We start from the raw sequence: 24,225 nt of genomic DNA, 5'->3' as shown, positions 1-24,225 counted from the left end.
GAGGATATTTTGTAGCAAATAATTATTTACACAGTTAACAGGATCAGTCACTGCTGGCTTGTTGATGGGCAGAATTATGTTGAGTTTGGCCATTATATCATGAAGATATTTTTTCAAGGGTCTAAGTACCCCAAGGGCTGCAATCATATGTTTTTTTTTTTCTTTTTTCTTTTTTCTGTCATAAAACACTGTACTTCAGAGACATTAAGTCCTACAGCCATGACATTTGGTGGATACATTTCTAATCCTCCTGGCCAATAGCACCAGCCTAGAACAGGTTCCTGCAGATTCTGTGGCACAAGACAAATTCATTGGACAATTTGGGTTTAATTTACACAGTTTTTTTTTTCCTGACATTTTGATTCATATGCTAAATAGGTTTCACTATTTCTACTTTAAATTTGATTTGGTCTCACAATTTTGCTCACAGCATATATGGGCTTTCTTGATTATAGCTATTCACTTGACTTGACTTTTGAAAATACAAACTACTGATGGTGCAAAAAAATGAAGTTGCGGGCAAAAACATGCAAACAGTTGAGGTACAGTTGAGATAGAGTTCCTAACTGATTTTACTCTTTTCGGAATTGCTGTTTAACCATCTGTTGTGGTTTTGAAAGTGCAGCTGTTCAGTCACTTCTTACAAAGTCCTGCAAATTCAAGCTGTTACACACCCATTTTGAAGTTGTCTGTTCTCTCAAATATATGATTTGTTTGCAAAAGTTTAATCTGGTTTCCATCCACTGCACAGTAAAAGTACGGTTAACCTTTACAAATGTGTGGAAGATTTGCTTGAGTTATCTTGAGGGAAAACAAAGTGGATATTGTGTCTATGTTATACCAACTGTTCTGTTCTTGGCAGATGTAGAGGAACATGCGAAGTCGGGAAGTATAAAAATAAAACAACAACAACAACAAAAAAAGTTTGACAGCCAGTTTTAATTTGCCACATTAGAAGTGGCATTGGTATTACAGAGGCTGCCTCAAATGGTGCATGTTTTTTTTTTTTTTTTTTTTCCTGATAGAAAGTTATCTGTTGCTTTGGGGAGTTCTTTATCTACATCAGCACAGTGCACCAAGAAGCAGCAAGCCACAGGCGAGTGGACTGGTTTATCTTGAAGATGTTTCACCTCTCATCCAAAAGACTCCATCACTTCTCAAAGCCTTGGTTAGAAACCTCATATTCATCAGCCTTGGCAATTTTATTTATTTATTTATTTATTTTTTTTACCATTATTAATGTCATGCAAAACTTTCTTTTCTTTCTTTTTTTTCTTGCTACTTCACACAGCGTTGATTCAGTCTCCACAAACTTCTGCACACAGCCTGCGTGAACATCCCACAGTATGTCTTGTACACAGGATGTTAATACTGCAAACCATTTGGCTGTGAAACACAAATATATGACAGCAAATATTCCTTTATTGCCAATATTCCTTACTTCCTGTTGGAAGTAAGTAATTGCTAAATGCTTGATGCTCAAGCAAACAAACTGCAAATACATGTTTGGCATGGGATGGGTTCAGAGAACATTTCCAAAATGATGACTCAACCTTATCTTTGCACTGGCAAATCATTTGAACTTTTTTTTTCTTTGCAGCAAGAAAATATGATGGCCTTGTATCATAAATGTGGACTGGATTTTTTCAATATTACCAGGCTAACGGACATGAAAGTCAATGCGGAAATAAATAAATAAATGAATGAATAATCCCTCCAGTTTTAATTATGTTGTACCATAATGTGGATGCCAGTATTTTGTTTAGCTGTGTTTGCAAGGAAATGTCATAACTCCTTTCACATGTATTTATGATCACAGAAAAAAAAAAAAAAAAATCAAAAAATCAAAGCCCATATGGCTGCTGATTATGATGCAGGCTCCATGCTGCACTTTGAACTCCATGTATGTGAATTCACTCATTAGCAGATGTGGACCTGTGGGAGTCAAAACATTCGTCTGCCACATACCTTGTTCCCAGGCCATCCTTATAGCTCTGGCTCCACTGCACGCAGAAGCCCCTACCCGTACCACCACTTGAAAAAAAAACAAAACAGTATTGAGCTTCACTTCACTGATGTTGCGAGAGAAAAACAGCTGAGGGACCAGCCAAAGTGCAAGTATTTTCAATAATTACAGCCATGCTCACTGATGCTGGCTAAGGCTGTCTAATTTCCCTATTTTTTAACAAGCTGGCCAAACCTGATCTGTGTCTGATGTTGCACTGAAAGCCAATCACATGCACCCCCGCTGAAAAAATACAGTCTGCAAAGGATCAGATTTGTACAAGGATGTGATTCCTGTCGCTGTGAACGCAGAGGCGAGCTCGGCCGCTTTTTACACAGTGCTCCCGGACACAGCAGACACAGGGACAAAAAAATTATTCAAAAATTTCCTGGCAGTAATATGTCTCTTTCCCTAATAGCGGCAGTGGTGAAACATTTCCTCGGGTGCTGTTGCTAATCGGGGTGGCCTCCATAGCAGGGCAAACATTATCCTGCTATGAGGGATGAGAGACAATGTTGCCCAAAGCCTGAACGAAAGAATGTGAGCCCAGGGAGGGCTTGATGGGTGTTTGATGGGTGGAGTACTAAAAAAGCTGATAGAAGGTTAATGAGGCACAGTGACACTACAATCTGTAAAACCCTGATCCGCACAACAACACATTTTGCTCCACCGCCAGAAACACTGGGACTGTCGGAGGAAGACGAGGTTAATAGGTAGGACTTTTCAATGACAACAGAGCGCAGGAAATAGGATTGCTGTGTGAGAGCGGGGCTTTGAATGTCAACATGTGCAATCCCTGTTAAACATGAGACTTTGGTGGTATTAAAGACACTACGCTTCTTTTTTAGATTTGCTTTTGAGCAAGTCTGTGTGAGTAGATTGTACACCACAGAGAGGAGAAGGAGGGGAAGTGATGTTCACAAAACCTTTGAGCTTTATCTACATTAGAACCCATAAAGTCACAAATAAGTGATGTATGCTTCTCGACAAACCATTTCAAAAGAAGAAAAACAAACAAACATGTAAATGGAGGTTTTTGCACTTTTTTTTTTTTTTTGCACCTATAGAGGCACATTGATGCAACATATTGTAGTCATTCTACAACACGCTATCACAAATGTAATCAAATGAGCCCAATCTTTGAAAAGCTGATACATAAATAATAATGTGAAGACCAAGTTTCTTCCCCACAACTCCAATGCAACATATCTATGTTTGTAATGCCTTCAATTAAGTGTCCAGCTACTGCAGTCCTGGTAAATATGAACCATATAAGGCCCATAGACAGTGCTCGTTTGACCTCTTGCAAAGATTTTTTTTTTCTTGGACAATGACAGTGGAGAGATACAGTTAACACAGGACAGAGAGAGGGAATGACACGCAGCGAAGGGCCTGGGCTAGAATTGAATCCCCATCACTGTGAAAGGGACTAGGATGCCCCATCTGTCCATCAGAAAAATGCATTGCATAAATGTGTAAAGAAAACACTTTGGTAGCTGAGAAGTCATGACTCTGCTACCCCATTTCATTCCCATTTCATTGCTACGCAGAGGTAATTCCATCATTCTTAGCCAGTCTATACTTTCTCTTAATTTTATTGAAGTTTCTAAGCTACCAAAGCATGCTCTGCACACACTTATAAAGTTGATGTTTGTGAAGAACAGATATGATCACGACTACATACATTTTCTTTTATATATATATTCTCTATCATTTATTGTTTCCTTCACTTTTATCTTTTGTAGATGTGAAGAATTTTGAATTGCCTTTGTGTTGAAAGCATGCTATACAAATAAACTTGCCTTGCTTTGCCTCTATCTAAAATAAGAGTGCTGTGTTAAAGCTGTAAAAGCAGAGCAATATTAGTGAGCTGTAAAAAAAAAAAAAAAAAAAAAAAAAAAGTAAACATAAACCCAGCAGGAGATGAACAAGAGGACGGTACACATCTTGACAAAATATTTTATGAAGTAATGAACAGGGCCTGCATGCAAACAATAATCAGATGTACTCTAGATAGCCTATATCTGCCTGCCCGTAACTGTTTAAAGCAAGATTTATGATACTGAAATAGTCTGTTTACTGCACCCATCTTAAAGCTTGTGTAGTTAACAGCTGTCAAATCATCATGTGGAATGGTTTTTGTCAACATTTGTTCTTGTCATTAAATGTGTAGTTGACAAATTATGATTATACACAGAGGATCTGAGCCAAATCAAATCCTCTGTTAGGAGAAAAAAAAGTAATCTAATGTAAATGTAAGGTACTTTACCTCACCGTAGCTTCAGGATGGCACAGACGAGAGCTGACTGACTAATTCCTGTTCCTCAAACTGCATCAGCATCAGAGCCATAAAGCTGAGCGTGCAAGTTTTCACATAAATTCTGTCCACTTTCCAAAGTTACTCAAGCTTTAATTTGTTTCCAGTTATTTAAAGGTTACTCACACCATAAACAAAATATCTAGACTCCCTGACCAATAATCCCTGCATAGTTCACTTTATTGACAAGCAATGAACTTCACTTTTTACTAACAGCACCCATGTCAGCTAATTATAATCTGTTGAGTCCGTTCTCCACAAACCCTTCCATGCCTACTCCGGTCTACTCATATCCACTGTAGATTCATCTGAGCAATTCTCTACTTGCACAACGTGGCGAGACATATATGTGCTCTGCAAATAGACGTTTGTTTACTTTTGTTTAGCTCCTGCCTGTTGGCTCCTGTTATTCTCATCTCCACAGATATCACCGTAATACCTATCAATGCCCTTTTCATCCTTTTATCAATTATCTTTCATAGTTTCCTTAGGGCATATTGTTTACAGTAGCTCATAGATTAATGTTTGTTTTTGAATATGTGTTTGTTCCTTGGAAGCAATGTGATGAGCAAAGAGATGGTCTGTGCTTAACTGTATGCAGCCAGAGCATTAGAGTCCATACAATGTATTTAAACTCATACATTATCACACAAAAAAACTACGGCGATGGGGTAAGTAAAGTTGCCTGAGATACAAACAATTCAAATTTATTCCATTCAACCAAAAGAAAACAATATAAAAAGTTAGATTTGCTCAAACAGCATCAGGCTTTCTTCCTTAAAAGGAAAAAAAAAGATTTATTTTGGCAGTCTATGCCATCATCAGAGCTAAATGGAGGTATACAAAAACAACCATATTTAAAGGGACGGTAATTTGTCCAGGTGCACCTTCCGAGCAGCACGAAGAACTGAAGCAGCAACACAAAGTGAACCTCTGCATTTAGAACGTGTTGCTAAACTAGATGAGAAGTCTGCCAATTCATATGAAACTGTAGGTCGCATTAAAATGAAACAATCAGTCAATTCGTCACAGCTACGATTCATGACATTAGATAATGATTATGCATAACTGGGAGTGTTAACTTGCAGGAGGCATGATAAATGTATTTATTTGTGCATTCTGAAAGGTTTTGAGGTGAAGTATTAAAAAACAAAATCCTCTTGCAAATCCACTGATCAATATTACAAGACGTAAGGGCAGAGGAAGTGCATCCAGTGGCAAAAAAACGTGAGATTCAAGACGTTGTGGTTAGCCTCATGGAAGTGCCAAGCAACAGGGGATTTGGCACCGTTTCTTTGAATGGCACTGTGGTGCTCACTGATGCGCAGCCAAAGTGGGCTTCTTGTTATGCCAGAGCTGAAGGTTACAGGGGCATGCAAATACACCACATTACTGGAACCACATGCGATACATTTCATGTTGTGCTCTTTATGGGTGGCAGAAGATATGAAGGTACTGGATTTATTGATACTTGTACTCACTGTTTGCTTTATAAAGCGGTATTACATAAACAGAAACGTAGATGCAATGAAATCCTATGCTTAGGCATTCATAAACACACCCCAAAACAGTCATAGAAATTAAAGGCCATACAAGATATATATTTTAGATACCTGTACCAGTATGACCTTCATGAGCACTGTGAGAAACTGAACAATGGCATAAAAAAAAGGAATCAAATATATTGCTCCATTCAAGACCATTGTCGATTCCTCAGACTCAAATTTCCAGTGAGACCCTTTATGCGGGACTGTTCCCAGTTTCTGTTTTGTTGACGAAACCTAACCCTTCCTTAGACATAACCACGCGATTTTGTTGCCTCAACCTCACCACGTGACACTGACATGCGATAAAGGATGGCTGATTTGTCTCATCTTGACGCTGAAGGCCTTTGGCGTCGGTGTCAGGTGCAAAATGGGCGTGACCAAAAACTCCTATTTGAGAGAAACTGAACCATACTTTAGAAAGAATTTTATTCAACATCTTCAAAATATTTTTTTTTAACATGCACTATACTTACACAGCATCCCAAGCCTTATCATTTTAATTGTGTCCTTAAACACACACACACACACACACACACACACACACACACAATGGTCATATAATTCACTTTACATTGTCCATCGCCTTCACAGTCCCAACTGACTTCCCCCCATCAGCGTATTCATATTTATATAAGATTTTTCCCAGCAATTGTCATGACTTGTTAGTGATCTTTTAGCAAATCTGCCAGGTCTATAGGTTCTCTCCTCTCTCTCTCTCTCTCTCTCTCTCTCTCTCTCCCTCTCTCTCATCTCCTCCTCTCTCTCTCTCTCTCTCCCTCTCTCATCTCTCCTCTCTCTCTCTCTCTCTCTCTCTCCTCTCTCTCTCTCTCTCTCATCAATATTCTGCTGCTCTGAACAGACCCAGCAGGCCCAGAGGACAGGGAGTCTTAATCCATCCATTACAGTCGAACCAACTCTGCCTCATAAACTATCAGCCGAGCAGGGAGCAGACCTGCCAGACGAGGAAAAGAGAAAAATTGGCCTGTCAATGCTACATTAGTAATCAAAATAATTAGATTCTTAGCGTAGCAAACAAAAATGCATGAACAAGCATCTCTCTCTCTGTCTCTGTCTGTCTCCGTCTACTGCAGCTCTGTGAGTGTGACAGGCAGACTGTGGCACTCAAACGAACCCTTCCTCCTTCTAAATTGGATACAGCGAGAAAAGCTATTCAAATTATTCTCAACTGAATATTTTACACCTGATTATAAGCATATTAGTAACTATTATTGCACATTTAGGACTCTTAGAAAAGTCAGAGGGATAAACACTCATGCCAAACGCATTATTTGTGTTTTTGATTTGGACTTGGAATGAGCGTCCATCCACCAGCCTGGCCTCCACGCTGCTTTAATGTCATGTTTCCTGGAGTAATATTTCCCCCATGTAATCCTTTCATGCTGAGGAAACATATCTCTCTCACTTTTGGCTCAAACGACATGCTCAGTGCACAAAGTTTTGTACCAAATATGAGGCCACTTTGTACAAACTAAGTCAGAATGCACTTGTGTCATTGTGAATGTATTCCTAAAGCAAAGCCACCGGGACAAATTCCTATTCGTGAAGGTGATTCTGATTTGTACATAAGATTGTACATAATCTGAGTCTCATTTTGATTGTACATAAGATTATGATACCAATTAACGCAGAGGTGGGCTGAGTAATCGCCCTGCTGCACTTTTTGCATGGTGCATTTAATGATGTCTTTTGTTTGTTTGTTTATTATCTCTCTCCCCGTTTCATTTCCAAGCGCCTCACAACAATCAGCGTGTCCTCAACAACAAGATGAAACCTGCATTCAAAATCAAACACAACACTAGCGTGGGTGCCAAGAGGGAGAGAAAAGAGGGAGAAGAAGGAAACTCATCCAATTTTCATTTGCCGGCCACTGCAGCCAAAACTCTCATTTACTGTATAAACGCCGGGCTGCCAAGAGCTCATGTCCAAATCAAATAGCCCAGTGCTGCAGACGCTAAAAATGCTTCCACTGGTAGACTCCTTGGCCAATGCATATTTATTCTAAAATGAACACAGATGGTTTTTGCTTTTTTTTTTTTTTTCACGTTGGCCTGTGCTCTGACTTATCTCATCATAAATATGACTCGAATTGAGGAAAAGGGTTTTGCATTTGACAGAGACATGGGGTGGTGATGAAAATGTTCTTGCAGTTGTTTTCCTAGTCATGAATATGATTTGAAAAAGAGAGGAAGCAGAAGAGACATTTGTGTTTGTTGAGGTGAGGGATGACAGGGTGGTGAAAACAGTGTGGTGCATGTGTTTGCATGCATGTGTGTATATATATATTGTGTGTGTGTGTGTGTGACTGTGTGTGTTTGTGTGTTTGCATGCTCGATTGTTCTTCTCCTCGAAGGGAAGAGTGAATCAGGGACTAAGAACACACATTTCATATGCATCTCATCACCCCCAAATCTTGCCAAAACCAGATCAAAATCACAGCACAAAATATTGCAGTTGTCACAGAGTGTCTGGTCGGCCATCCAGCAGGAGTTTAAAAGGTATTATCCCATCAAAATCATGTTTTCCAGACTATTAGGTCCATTGTGATGAATGTCGGTAGAAAGGCAAGTCATGCTGCAAAGTATGATAAATGATCATTCAATGACAATGGAGCCATAGTTGTTTCAAAAGGTTCCTTATGTCTTCTGACTCAACTGGGATGCACTTTTGTGTTTGGCTTTGTAAAAGACGGCATGCTAACCCTCCCTTTATTCTTTGATCTAAAAAGCAACAGTCATAAACTCATATTTCCTCCTTATGAGTTGGGAACAGTTGTTTAAAATTTGTTTTTCTTGTACAGCCAGCTACAGAAACCCAGAGGGTAGGACTTCCAGGGCACATTTCAGGTTTTTATTTTTATTTCTATTTTATATTTATTTATGGAAAAAAAAATTAATAGGATTTCTGTTTGCCAATATTTTTTCTCTTTATATAGTGTATATTAAGCCATGAAATTGGAATTATCACGGTGGATCCATTATGTGTTATTAACCTTTTTTTTTTTTTTTTTTTTTTTTTTTATTTGCCATCAAAACGGGGCCAGAAATATTTCCTGTAACCTTAAATTCAGTGGCAATTACTGTAATGCTAAGCTAGCTTATGCTAGTGATTTAGGGATTTTGAAGACAAATGAATTGTGGTTCAATACATTAGCAAATAAAGACATGCATGCTAAATCAAAAGATATTTGGCCAAGCAGTCAAGTGTCAGCTGCCGACCGAGTTTGAAGCAATAATTTTGTACCCCACTGTGTTTTCCCACTCTTCTGGAAAAGGCAATGAAACAAAAAGCTCTCACTCACTGTGGAACTGCAATAATTTACTTGGTGCACTACTGGTGCTCTACAAGTGAGATGAGTAAAAAATCTTTGTTTGTCAGACATCAAAAGGTGTAAAACTGTATGGGCTGGTAATAATTCAAAACTGGCCTAAACTTAACCATTGGCTCGACTCTTCACATGTCAAATGTGGAAACTGTGCATCCAATCTGAGCTCCTGACGTATAATGCTGGAGGAACACGATCTAAAAACTTGACATGCTGTTGGTGAACAGCAGCAGGGTATATCCTTGAAATTATCTGAGTTTGACTTGTCAGTGGCGCAAGAGCTAAGGTCGTGGACGGTAGGTCAACAACATCCATAGGGTTGTTACTCTAGAGGTCATGAATGTGCACAGTTAATTTGAAAAGATGGCAATAAACGGTGAGTTTCTGTGTTCGAAGCCAGTATCTACAGTGGCAGTCAAGATGAATCCATGACAACATAATTTCAATTCACCATAATTTTAATTATGTGTGCACCTAATTTGGAACTTGAAGTCATGTTCATCTCACAAAAAACAACAACAACAACAAAAAAAAAACAAACAAAACAAAACAAAAAAACAACAACAATAGCCTGAATTGTCTGATATAGGCACAGGGTGGGGGGCTTTTTGATGGCCCCACTGTGGATGGGAGTTTAATGTCCTCACCACTGCAATTCAACATGAGTTTTAGTGAAATATAATCAAAAACTCTGATTTATTAAGCTCAACTTGATCTGTGTCAGTCAGAAGCGGAGTCAGCTGGGAAATCATGAGGAGCGAGGAGGAGGTTATGCTCTGCTTCCAAAGCTGATTGGCCCAAAGTGGCCGTATCCCAAGCCGCCCATCAGACTGGGTGTCCAGACGTGCTGATTGTCTGGCTCACAAGGCTGCCTTATAATGAACTCAGCGCTAAATTTCATTTTTATTTCATCTTTATTCACCCATGAGCTAGCCCCATGAGATCTCTCATTTTCAAGGGAGACCTGCAGCAAACTCGGCAATCCGTCGGGAAGACACATTATTGGTTCAAAATTACAGCTGTCCAAATGGAGTCATAAATAAAAGTGAATTTTTTTTTTTTTTACATCGTTTCAGGATGACAGAATCGAGCGTTCAAATGATTATTGTTAGCTCCACAAACCAGACAGGCTGAGCTGTCCGCTGGACCATGTATATTGTGTATTACCCCATGGCATAAAACTTATCAATGAAAAGATTAAAGAAAATGAAAGAGGATTGAGGGGACTAAAAAAAGGATTTAGTGCAGAAAGTGCTTCATGTGATAAAAACTTTATTGCGTTTTTTTTTTTTTTTTTTTTCCCCACCACATGCTCTCATCCATAGTTTTAAGATTTAATAAAGGTCACAGGGCTTAACACACACCACTTTATTCATGATAAATGCATTCTGTATATACAAAACAAGCAGCTCTACTCTGGTCTAGTTTACAACCTCATCAGAAACATAGTGACATGACTTTGATTGCATTATTATCTAATATATATGCATATAGGTCAACTACCTAACTTGCACATTTTAGATGAAGACAAAAAGAATACTGCCCTGCAAGTAATAATTAGATAACAGCCAAAAGACAGCTATGTATTTTTGTTTTTTTTAAAAAATGTCTAAACCTCAATTATATACCATATTTGAAAAAAAAAAAAAATAATAATAAAATAAAATGAGCATGCATGTTCTACAAACAGGATGCAGGCAGAGTGCATGTCGGGTGACAAGTCTGTACCCTCCCTCCCACCTCTTTACCCATCTTTTCATCTATCCCTTTGATCTTCTGCCTCTTCTCATTCATTTTTCTTTTTCATATAATTTTACCCTCACCCTCCCACGCTGCATCTTATCCCCTCATGACCTCCCACCCTCATTTTTTTATTGCTCATCTCTCCCAACCAGCCTCGTCTGTCCCTCCATCGATTCTTATTACCAGCCTTTACTCCCCTTAACATTTCTACTGGCTCTCGCTCTCCTCCACCCTTTCATTCTAATTATACAAAGATATGTCAAATGTGGGGCGCACATTCGTCAAAGCATCTTACAGCTTATTGTGTGCACCCGTTTCTGGACCCGGTGGCCGCAGTTAGAATAAAATCACTCAACCTGGTATTGTAAGTAGCACATATTACACAAAGCCAAAGCATAAGATTTTCTGCTCAGTGTGTCCCAGTGTGTCACAGTCAGGCAGAACTCAGGCACAGATAACAGGCAGAGGCAGGGATACAGTTAAAGCTTTTACTGAGGTTGGCAGGAAGTGCACGAATGAAGCTGGCAGCATGGCGTGCACCGTAGGTCACTCCAAGAGAAGTTACCAAAACTCCAGGCAAAGACTTAGAACTGAAACCTGTACAAGCTGGATCGGAGTAGCAAGCATGAGAGGCACACACTGGCAGGGACAAACTGGATAAACTTCTCGATCGACCTGCCTCAGAATGACTGAAGCAAAGCAGGCACTGAGCGGGCTAATAAGAAAACAAGGAACAGCTGACTGGGCAGGAAGAAGACAGGGAGCTTATTAGCTGACAGCAGATGAAGGCGGAAAAAAAGACCTGCGACGAAAAGAGTGGGAAAGTGGGCAGCTCTGTGCTGGTTAGCCAGTGGCTTCAGAAGAAACGTACAAGGACAAAATATTCTTCGGGCCTCAGATACAGGCTACCAAAACTCGAGATCAGTTATGTTTCAAGAGAGGGATCGTGCCGGGATTAGCCAATGTGATGTGAGGATTAGATGTTTCAGTGTTTTTGTAATTTGTAGCATGAAAGGCAGTGTCAAAACTCATAACTGGGGACATTCTGTTTCCAAAGTGGTGTGACATATGCACCGTCCTGCTCTCTAGGTTCATGGCAGACAGCTGTGCAGGGAGGAAACACAGTGGACATGGCAAAAAGTGGACCTGGGAGGTTGAGGGTCGTCTGTGGACGGGTTCATCAAAAGGCTAAAACTGTAAACAAACAACCCAAAAAAATCTACTAATATTCATGTCGATGGGCAATTTAGATTGTGCAATATAGGAGGGAACTGCAACATCCAGAGGAAATCATGTGAATACGCTGAAAACATGCAAACACACAATTAAGAAAGGGCCCAGGCTGAGAATCTCAATACGTCGTTCTTGCTGTGAGGTAAAGGGCGAATCACTGAGCCATCATGCGACCCCCCCCAATCTGTCCTCCACTTTCCTTTATTATCATTTATTGTTCATCTCTCCTTCTCCTTCTCTCTCGCTCCACCTCTAATCCTTTCCCTCAACCCACACGCCCTCTTCAACAGTGATACTAATTTCTTCTCCTCCATGGAAGGCTGTCTTTTATATTTCCTCTCTTCTCAGTCTTTATCCCCCCCTCTCTCTTCCTCTCTCTCTCACTCCATCTCTCCCATCCTCATCTTTCTCCTCATCCTTCACTCTGCCCAGCCTGTGCAACTCCTGAGTTGCTCTGTGTTGTTCTCTCCTCTTTTGGAAGGCAGCCATATTCCTTCCCTGGCCCAAACCAACAGCCATTAATTCTGCTAATGACAGATAAATGAAGCATGGAGATTAGGAGGCTATAGTGCAGTGCCTGACACACACACACACACACACACACACACACACACACACACACACACAAATGTGGCAGCAACTACAAAAACAAGTACCACAAACATGCATATAACACATCTTCAAATATGCACATGCATGCAAGTGCAAACATAAAAACACAAATACACAAACACCCGCACAAACACACAGACACGTGCACGCACACACACACACACACACACACACACACACACACACGCAGAGCGAGAGAGAGTACACACCAACTGTCAGCTGCTAATTGACTTTGATTGAAGACCATCTTCTCAAAATCTTTTTCATCTCACCCATGACAGGGTGAGAAACTCATCTAACACTGTTCACCATGCTGTGTGTGTGTGTGTGTGTGTCTCTCTCTCTCTCTCTCTCTCTCTCTGTCTGTCTGTCTGGGGGTGTGCTGGAGATTGATGAGAAACAACCTCGAGTTTGGGTTTACAGTTACTTCATAAGAGGATTATCCAACATCCAGGGAATACAGAATCCAAGCCGTGTTTTGATTAAGTTTGGTACGGAGAGAACAGCTGAGCAACATCTCACATTGTTGCAGCACACTCAAACTTGAAGCATCAGCAGCTTACTTGAGAAAAGAAACTGACTGAGAATCCAGAGTAGAATAGAATAGAACAGAATAGAGCAGAATGCAGCAGAACAATAGTGACTGTAACCCCAGGAAAGAGTCTCTCACTTCGAGAAAGCATGATTTAAATACTACCACTACTACAACTCCTAATAATAATAATAATGGCTATATATACTCTTCTCTGGATCCTTATTAAAACACACACACACACACACACACACACACACACACACACACACACACACACATATGTAGGAATGTATGTATGTATGTATATGAATGTAAATGTGTGCCAAATTGTTCACATGAATCAATTAAACATTTTTTTTCTCATTACCATACATTACAATAATGAAGTATATTCCAGTGCTGAGGCTTTTGCAGACAATGGAGATTTCATTGTCTGTGTGCTCTTAATTGGGCTAATGACTGTTTCACCAAAGCAGATGAATAGGTCAACACTCTACTTTGACTTTAAAACTCTGCATGGCAATTTCAACCAGCTGCCTAGCTAACTGTGAAATATATTCAGTCTGTAGATTATCATTTTAATTAATCTTGCTTACTTGGTCGTGTAATTTAAACATTTGCTGGGTTTGGTGGAGGGAGAGAGGTGAGGAGCGAGAGAGAGGGAGAGAGAGAGAGAAAGAGAGGGATGGTGGGATGTGGGAGGAATAGAGGAAAAGGAGGGAAGGTTTGTGTTGGTGGGTTTGTTTGTGTATAAATGTCTGTCAACAAACATTTATATACAGACAGACAAATGTCAACAGAAATAATATGATTCCCTACTTCATTAAGAGCAAATATTTCAGGGAATTTAAACTTTCCAAGATTTCAGCAGTGAACAGGAAAACAGACACTACCAGGAAACTCAAGTATTGATGAAAACTGATATCTGTCATATATGTTGACATATATATCAACATCGATCTCCTCATACACACAAATGTTTTGGCATTGTCTTCTGTATTTGGTTAGAAGGCTCTCTCTCAATCTCTCAAGCCTAAATGTAGATCAAAAATATTCCTGAAAAGGGCCAGCACTCAAACTAATAAACACTGATTTGCAAACAGTTGTTCAGTGGTGTGCCTTCAGTAGCTGGCAGAACAATGAAGAGGGCATGTATAGCAGAAAAATATGGTGTTTATTAGCGGGACATGTTTGTATGTTAATAAAGAATGTTCAATTTTTTTTTCTTTTTTTTCTAAGCATGGTTATTTGGTTCAACCTGTGGTCAGATTGCGTTGCTCTCACCTGTCCAAACAAGTTCAACCTGCTTAGCACACACTCAGAATGGCCTAAAGGCTTTCAGTAGGTTTTTCCATCTCGATAATTTTCATGTCTCTTATTCAGGATATCTAAAATAAAATGGATCCAGTATATAAAAGTGTCATTATTCTGTAAACCAAGGACTTCCTGTGCTTCAAAAGTGTCCTAATTTATTTTCGAGGATATCTTGTACCATTAATCATTTTGCAAGAGTAGGTGTCTATCATATGCTCTTTATATTACTAAAGGAGTGTGCTAAAAAGAGCCCACTGATCTGTATGCAGTAATGGCTTTCACTCAGTCCTGTGGATTGCATGACAGGCAGTTACAAGGGCAATGTACTGCATGAGATTACCGACGGTGCTTGAGCACTTAAAGTGCATGATTAGAGAATGGATGGCATGTTGAGCTGAGTCTGCTGTGCGGACGTGATAAAAGCATTGGAATTTACATCTCAGCATGTTTCTCAGTATGTTTGCCATAAAGTCTTGATTTGGTGTCCCATACTAGTCTTTGTTTTGTTATGTACCCCTGTCTTATTTTGTTCTTAAGCATGTCATGCGTTTGGAATGTCAAGTTACCTGCTGTCCTTGAAAAATTATTATTATTATTTTTAAATCAGACAATCGCTGATTTTGCAAGAGCAGGTATAACTTATTTATTGATTTGTTTATTTATTTTCAAATGCCCACTTTGAAACAAAATCCATACATTTTACAGCAAGGGAAAAAAAAAAAAAAAAAACATTATGGATTTTTTCATGACCTGAGGCATTACCTTTCTAACCAGATGCTAGTAGGAAGGGCTTCTCGCTCTGCCAAAAACATGAACCTGGGGGAATGTTTGTGCACACAAATACAATTCTTTTATTCCAAAACCATCATTAATCTGTAAAATATGTTTGTTGGAACTAGTCCTTAAAAGTGATTTCTATCGTATATCGCATTTGGTTATTCTCAGTGGCAAAGTCCTGAATACATGACAACATAAATTAATCTTTTCTCAAGTGTCACTTGTCAAAAACAAAGTTGATACAAAAGTTAATGCATTAGATTATATTAAGGGTTGTTTTCCATGTTTTAGTGATTTTGATCTGTCTGACTATAATGAGGTGAATTGTATTATATTAGAATAACAAAATTTAGCTCCGATATGACTTTCATAACTCTCATTTTCACATTACCCATGGAAACTGTATCACACCCTCTGACTTAAAAGTGGTTTAAGTTATTGCATTATATGCAACAGGTGAACCAGGATCATTAAAGTACTATTCAATTTCAATATTGTCATGTTTTTCAAAAATTAGGGGAAAAAATACTTAAAAAGAAAAAAACGAAAAATGAAAAACTGAAAAACTTGAACACGGATGATATTTTGTAGAATTATTAGTACTGATTCCATGAAAAAAATAATTCAACTTACTTTTTGTATGGACTGAACACTGTAGGGGAATTAATTGTTATAATGCTACCATTAAAGCAAATGAAAAGGGATATACATTTTACTTTTTTTTTTTTTTTTTTTTTTTTTTTTGATGTGGTAACAGATCTCTTGATGCTGGTGTAAGACAGTTATCAGGTGCCGTACATTGACAAAGTGCTCTGTGTGGCCCAAACCCCCCGCGGGAGCTTCCCACTTGGCCCCCCCGCTACTGAAACTGAAGAGCCCTGTTCTGTGGCACACCATTTCCACCCTGACAAAACACGTTGTATTTCTTGTGGAAATGTGTTTGCGCCAATACAAGATATCAAGACTCATATTCTGACACACTAAATGTACATTTTGGTGAAACAAAACAAACATATTAGTCGTGCGAATTCCCACCCATTTGTCATGATTGAGTGTGTACTATATTTGTCTGCAGCTGCTGAGCATCAGCGATAACGGTGTTCTGATTTACATCGCCGCGGTCACCTTGGTGCTGATACAGCAGCATGATAACAATCGCTTTTATCACCATACTCCACTATTATCTTTATTGTACAAATACAATGCATATCAAAATATCTCAAACAGGCGGTGCATGTGTGTGTGTATGGTCTGCCTCTGATTGAGCACTAAGGTGACCCTCAGACTCTTTCCAACTGCGGGGTTCACTTGCGGTGAATGTGTATTCGTGTGTTACCTGCTCCTATTCCCAAGATGACTTCGGCTGAAGAGAGAGAGAGAGATAGAGAGAGTGAGAGAGAGAGAGAGAAATGGACACGGTTTGGAACAAACACTCAGACATACAGACCATGTAAACAGTCTTTGACATGTAAATTGTGTCTCTTGTGTCACCGAATGGTTCCTGCACATCGATATCTGCATGTCAGCGAGGAAAAAGAGCAATAGAGAGAGGTTAGAGGATGGAGGAAGCAAAAGGAGATGAGAGGGAAAACAAGCTGTAGGGAAAGAGGGAGAGAGGATGAATTATGCATCCCATTGTATGCTTATAAGTATGCCAGCTGTTGGACCACTAATTGGACCAAAAAAAAAAAAAAAAAAATGGTTATGAGGAAAACTGTCAGATTGATTTTTTTTCCTTTGTAACCAGTTAATGGCAGAGTTCCAAGATGAAAGCGGAGCGGCAAACATCACGAAGAGGAGAGGAACTTGGATCTCTCTCTGCCAGCAGCTTGACACTCTGTCATGCTAAGAGATGGGTGAAGCCTGGAGAAGCAGATTGCACCACTTGTACACAAAAGTATCAGGCAGGCTTGTGCTGTGATATGCAGCAGGTGTGCAGACAATTTCAACAAATTCATACGTGCATGAGCTCTCAATCCATTTCTTAAGCCTGATGTCAGAGCTTCTTCCTGCGGGCTATTTAAACAGCCATTTGCCTCCCCTTCTAGTGAGCATTTCGTTTAATTAATTATTCTGTTTAGTTTGTTCAATAAAGGTCTTTATTATTCAGCCTTAAGCTAAAGAGACCTCTTGTTACAGATAGCAAATGGATTCTCTGAACTCTTGCTACAAAAGCCATATTTGGACAGTCGGCTATTAAATTACATTTGAGTTCTAATTACTTACATGGTATGTCTATAATTTTATTCACCATTCGGATGGGATTAGAGCCTCTGCAATTTCTCCCCAATGGGAGTGTCTACCTGAAGATGCCAACCCACTTCAGAAGCTTGTGGGACTGAGCTGTCCTCACTGTATTGTACTAATTGTACTGTATTTCTCTGTTTCTTTTTTTTTTATGTACTTCTTAAGAAAGACTCTCAGCAGGATGATAGATGTTGTTAGGTTCCCCTTGCCAGTTAAATTGGCCAAAACATTTTCAAATATCTCCATAACAACAGAACAGGTGAATATGTTTCAGTTAAAGGCTTGTTAATTGCACTCCAGGAGAATTCAAAATGAAACATAAATAAAAACACATGCCTATGATATTGTATTCAATAGCAGTCAAAAGTATTGTGAAAACATCCGTAGGTTGAACTCCATACACAGATTGCCATTCCATCTGCTCACTGAATGAAACGGGTAAGAGTTTCTTCCTATTGAAAGCATTAATTTCTACTGAGGCTATACTGTGAATGCTGTGTTATAGTGATGGGTGGATTGCAGTTATATCTGTGGCCATCTGTGGGACAATCCAAAGGTCAGGTGGCTCAGGTCATAAAAATGAAAGTTCTGATTAATAGAGGGTGGGTTGTGGGTGAGTGAAAAAAAAAAAATCTCTTTTAGTTTATTAAATACTTGCAGTGATACCCCTGCAGCAGAAACCATAACTGCATCTCTCCAGTAAGAGATACGCAGCGGCTGTGGGCAGTTACACATGAGGCACAGTGGTGTAACTTCATTGATTATTTAAATCTCCAGACACGCTGACAAAAACAGTCAGGATCTAATGTGAATTACTGTTCTGTGTTCCTCTACACATCCAAAAGGTCAAAGACACAGTCCAGCTTCATACAGATAAACTGTCTGGAGTAAAGCAGCCATCCTCCTGATAAATCCTGAGCCTCATCAGCTGTCTTTAAAATTCAGAAGCTAAAAGTTTGATTTTTTTCCCCCCTGGAGACTTTCCTCTGTCTTGTCAAGTTTATAACTACAGGCTTTGTTTAGTTTTGCTGCTTTAATCTCCCATGATATTTGCAGTAGTGACATTACTGAAAGCAGCGTCTGTCATCTTTAAAGTAAAGTAAATCACATCATTACCGTGTTACAAATCGTGGTTGCAAATTTACAAAGGGGGCTTCCCATGAAAGAAACTCTGTCTAACATCCAGGCACACACTGTGACACAGTTCTACAACCAGACACCTGCCACTTGAAAAGCTTGACAAGCTGAGTCACAGCAATGCATGGGCAGCTGTGCCCTTGAGCAAGGCACCAAACCCTAAAACCAACTGCTCCAGTGAACCTGCTCAATGCCCAGCAGGGCAGACTGTGGTTCTATTGGACAAGTCCCAGGTGTGAATGTGGAGTGAGTGTAGAGCAGGGTGTTGCTGAAAAAGAGCACACATGCTCAGCAGACTACACTTGGTAAAATACAGGTTAAAAAAAAACAAACAAACAAAAAAAAAAAAACAATCCAAAAATAATCCAAATTTTATTCCAGCTGAGATGCTGCAAATGTTCTCTGGAGTGTTCTAAAATTGTTTCATTTGGTTGTGAAACTTTGGTTTAAACTGACCTTGAAACCATCATGAATTGCTAAACAACTGCAACACAACCTATTTGGCCAAATGTAACGAGGGCAAGAGTAGATTACCAGTGTTTTGTTTTGGGTTTTTTTCAATTAAACGTTTGACTCATTTACTCATTTACATAATCCTGGTATTTATATTGAGTCCTAATGTTCTAGCCTGAGGTTGAACAGTTGAGGATCCATAAAATGCACAACAGGCATTGTAAAAATGAAAAAAAAAAAAAAAAACAAAACATAGGCTATGGGCCAAAAAAGGCAAAGAATAATATTATTTGCACATTTTTATTGTGCTGTACCTGAGACACATTTGGGTGCACTGTTATGCTTGTATCACTGAAAAGCCAAATTCTGGCAAACTGGGGATGAAGGTATGGTATATCCAATTCATTTGTTGTTATTCTGTCAAAAGCTGCATGCTGTGGCTTAAAGATGTCACTTTGTAGAACTTTGGTGGCAGATCTTAGCTGGAAATTGTACATATTATCGAAAGTCACATTGCTATTTCCATCACACAATTTGGCCCCTGGTGTGGCACACTCAATCTAACTGGTATTCAGCAGATTAAAATGCACACTAGTAATTAGCTGAGAAATTAAGTTTGATCCAAGTCCTTAAACTTCTCGATAACGGTGCTGGAAAAGTGCACTGGAAGCCTGCTCCAAGCCTTTGTTTGTTTGTGTTTATTTGAATTTTAAAAATGGATACAGTGCCAATTAAATGATTTTATACCATGGAAAGAATGAAAAAATATGTTTTTCTTTCTTTCTCTCCAGGCAGAGCCACACAATAAAGCATGAAAGTATTTGTGCATGAATGGATTTTATGTTGTGAAACAGCCCCTCATAAAATAATTTTTGGAAGCTATCAAAACATTTCCTATAATGTCTTCCAGGACGCTTTAAGGGCCTTCTTTCACTGCACTTACACCTTCCAAACACTCTCCACTTGGTTTAGTCAATTTCTAAATTGTTTCAAGGCACAAAAAAGTAATTTAAATATGTCCTCCCTTTTGTGTATATCACCTATTTTGTGGTTTGAAAAAGTGAAATAAAAAAAATTAATTTAGTTGTCGTTGGTTTACCTGGCTGGTCATTCTCCGGAATAAACAGGTATCCTTTTACAACACAGGAAATAGTTTATAGTTTTAGAAGACATGACGGACAGACTTACACATATACTCACATATACTGAAATAATTCAGAAATGAAAATGGATTATAAGCTTTGCAAAATGTTCCTGTGTACCTTTTGAAGTAGAGTTTTAGTACTTTTAGCAGCTGAACGCTGCATAAAAGGGCAATTTCCCTCTGACCTAAACCTCAAACAAGCTCAGCTAAAATGTCATATCAGACAAATGGTATTTTCAATGTGAGAGCCTGTCTGAGAGCTAATGGAATAACAATGTGAACTCCACAACTTTGTGGATTAATGGACCCGTGCAGAGGAATGTGAGGATGAGAACAATTAATAATGTTTTGGTGCTTTTGGTGTACAGATGAGGTCAAGAGAAGGAAACAAATTTGAAGTTCAGCACATCAAGAGCAATACAATTGTAACCAAAACTCAGGCATTGTTGAACTGTGGCCATGCACTTAGGAAGAAAAATGTTTTGCTACACAAGGAACATTTCATAGCATTAAAGAAATAATCTCTGACATTTTCAAAGGAATTCATATCCATTTTTCTACTCTCTGGACCAGATTTACTAAGCCTTTTGCACATCTTTACAGGCATGTTCTGCAACATGAGTGCCACTTATCAAAGGTGCAGTGGCCTGGAAACGCTGTTTGTCTGTCATCTGAGGCAAACGTGCCATGCCACTGTAATGTGTTTCTCTCCTGTATGCATACGGAGCTAAGGAAGGGTCATGCAAATAATAGGAGGGGAGTGGAATAGGAATAAGTGGTTGAAGACGTGACATTCACAGCAAAGTCACCGATTTGCTGCAGTGTTGTCCAGCAGTGTGGGAGTGTCACTACATGACCCACCTCTTTACTGTCTGCCTGTTCTGTCTGATCGCCAGCTTATGTGATTGGTCACTGGGGCATGACGTCAGGTTGTGTTCCAGCAAAAGCTGAATCTGGCTCAACTCCTCACCAGGATCGCCCTGTGGCATGCATTGCTGGCACCCTGTGGAGTAATGCCGGTATGTTTCAGCAGGATTGACGGATTCTGTCTGAATTCAGCCTTAGACATTCCGCTGGATTTACTGAAGTTCGTGCAATTTGCAACTGGCAATTTACTGTGGAAATGTCTCTGCCTCCAAATAGCAGGTGCAAGATTGTCACAGGTAATGTATATTAGGCCGTACTCCATAAAAATCTCAAAGACAGCCACAGCCAAAGGTTCCGTGCACCACAAATAGTGTGCAGGGAAGGTTTTGGGCATCTAATAAATAGGATCAAAAAATAGCTTCTTACAGTGCAGTAATATATTTTTAAGGGCACCCCAGTGAATTGGAACACACTGAACACAGTTTTGGGTTAACAGCAACCAAAGAAGGGATATTAAAATATTTTACATTAGGCTTCAGTTACCTTGGCATTCTAGGGAGACTTCAGTTGTATTAATACCACCAGCGCCCTCCATCTGATCTGCTGTGCCTGGCTCAGCTCCCTGTGGTGACCCCTCACTGGTCGCAGTGGCTTGTGATTTAATGAAGGCAAAGTTTTCTTTTCATCCTCTCTTTATGTCATCTAACTCCCTCTTTTCTAAAATCCATCAGGCATGTGCTTTTTTTTCTACTTGTGAAATAGAAGTTTTAATTTTGGCCTCAGGCATCCCTCCAAAATATCAGTGTGCACTATCACTCCATTAACCAACAGTTCAACTTCAGCGCCACTGTTAACTCACTACACTGGTTGAGGGCTGCATATCACAAACTTCACCAGTGCTCCACCATGCAAGTGCGCACATTTAAAGCACTGTTCCATGCCCAAATCTGAAAGTGGTCCAGGTGCTAACTGCGTAATTATCTGCTGCTTTAGTAAATACAACAGTAATTCCAAACAGGTTGTGACCACGAATTGCCCAAAAGGTGTAGGGCAATGTGAGCTGCAGCTTTCATCTATGTAAATCTGGCCTTCTGTCATTGATTGAAAAAATCAGAGATTCAACATACACTTGTCAGGATTTTGAGCTTATGCACATTATGTGTTGATATTTGTGAACTTGCTGCACTCTTGTTTTGCTACCTGGACTCTATGTCTTGTAATTTTGGTATTTTGTTTTTTGTGCTCTTGTTCTTCACATTCGCCCATAGTCTTGTCTGGTTCCTTTCCTCTTCACACCTGTGAAGTATTTATCTTGTTAGTTCTGCTCTTGTTGTTGCTTCTTGTCACACCCTTGCTGTTTCCATTGTTAGCCAATCCCTGGGTTTCCCACCAAATTCCTATGCCCTCCCACTCCAGCGGTGTCTTGTTCCAGGGATTAGTCCTCTGTCTGTTTATACCTGTGTGTTTCCCATTGTTCTTTGTTAGTTCATTGAGTCGCAGTGGTTTATGTTCCTTATGGTTCAAGCCAGCCTGTAACCAGAATTTGTTAATAGTTGTTTCCCTCAAGTTCCTGTTGCCTGCATGTTGTGTCTGTATTTGGGCCCACCTGCCTGCATTCACAGTGAAACTTTTACAGACAAAGTAAAAAAAAAAAAAAAGTAGCTTGTTTCAAATGAAGAGAGGAAGAACTGGGTAGTTGGTATGAGCAGCGATAGTCACCATGGCTGAACAGACCAAAAAAGGAGCATCACCCACTGAAATTTAAACTTTATCAACAGGAAATCCAAAGAAAAGGGAGCAGAATAATCACTCAGACGACAGAAAAATGCCAAAAAGGAAAATGACAGTGTCTGCACCAAAACAAGACTGAACACCAGTGTTGTCCTTCCAAGAGAAGAGGAACGATGAATAAGAAATGAAATGTGACTCTTATTCATTGTGACTGGCTATCATTTACTAGTGGCAGTCTACATTTTATGACTTCAGTATTATGTTGGCATTAGTGCCAATAGAAAGATGCAGCTCGTTAGATACTTTGCTAAGTACTAACTAGGGGATTGTGGAGGCACCAGTATTTGTATTTGTTTTGGTGCCAAATAATTTGAATTCAAATTTGATTTTTTAGTCGTTGGATTGTAACCATAAATATAAAATGACAGAAATTCCTGCTTATTAAAACTAGGTTAGGAATTTAGGAAACCCACTCTAATGACTGTGTAGTCTGCAAATCAAAAGAAACATAATATTACTCACATTTTTTTTATGCATCGCGACTGTTACTGTCTATTCTTTTGGTCTATCTCCATCTGCTACATAGGATTATATGTATTTTCTGGGTTAATGCTACTTCAAATTAAAGGGCTGGATGTCAAACACAGCCAAGAGTAACATTTTCCATAATGCCTGTGTAATGTATAATGTATATTTAGACTCAATGACAGACTCTGTCAACTCATTCCAATTTATTTTCCCACTCACGAACTAACACAAGGAGAAAAAACAATTTTTAAAGGGAAGAAAAGGAAACTGAAATGTACAAGTTTCAGTATAACCTGTAAAGGTCCAAAAAATTTGGAATGAGATTGACAGCACTATAAAGAGTCTGCATCTCTGTCTATATTTAAAAGAGGTTAAAACAAAAGCTGCTAGCTAATTATGTCTAATGACATTTATAAACGGACTGTTAAAAAAAAACTGCTGAGGATCTAAATTATGTACTGCTCACTTGATGTATTAATGTATGTATGTATTTCTCATATATAACATGCACTGTATCTAGGGAATCCGAGGGGATCTTAGCGCTTAGAGTAGGTTATATAAGGAATTGTTTTGTTATGTAATGTATGGTTATTCTTTGTCTTTTTTATGTTTTGGGCCCCTGTTTATAAGCTACAGATAGCTTCTGGGGAGTCCCATTTTACAAAACCTAAATACTGATTTTAAATGGTATT

The sequence above is a fragment of the Myripristis murdjan genome, chromosome 12 (genome assembly GCF_902150065.1).
Source record: "Myripristis murdjan chromosome 12, fMyrMur1.1, whole genome shotgun sequence".
Classification (NCBI taxonomy): Eukaryota; Metazoa; Chordata; class Actinopteri; order Holocentriformes; family Holocentridae; genus Myripristis; species Myripristis murdjan.
This window is presented reverse-complemented; position numbering follows the sequence as displayed.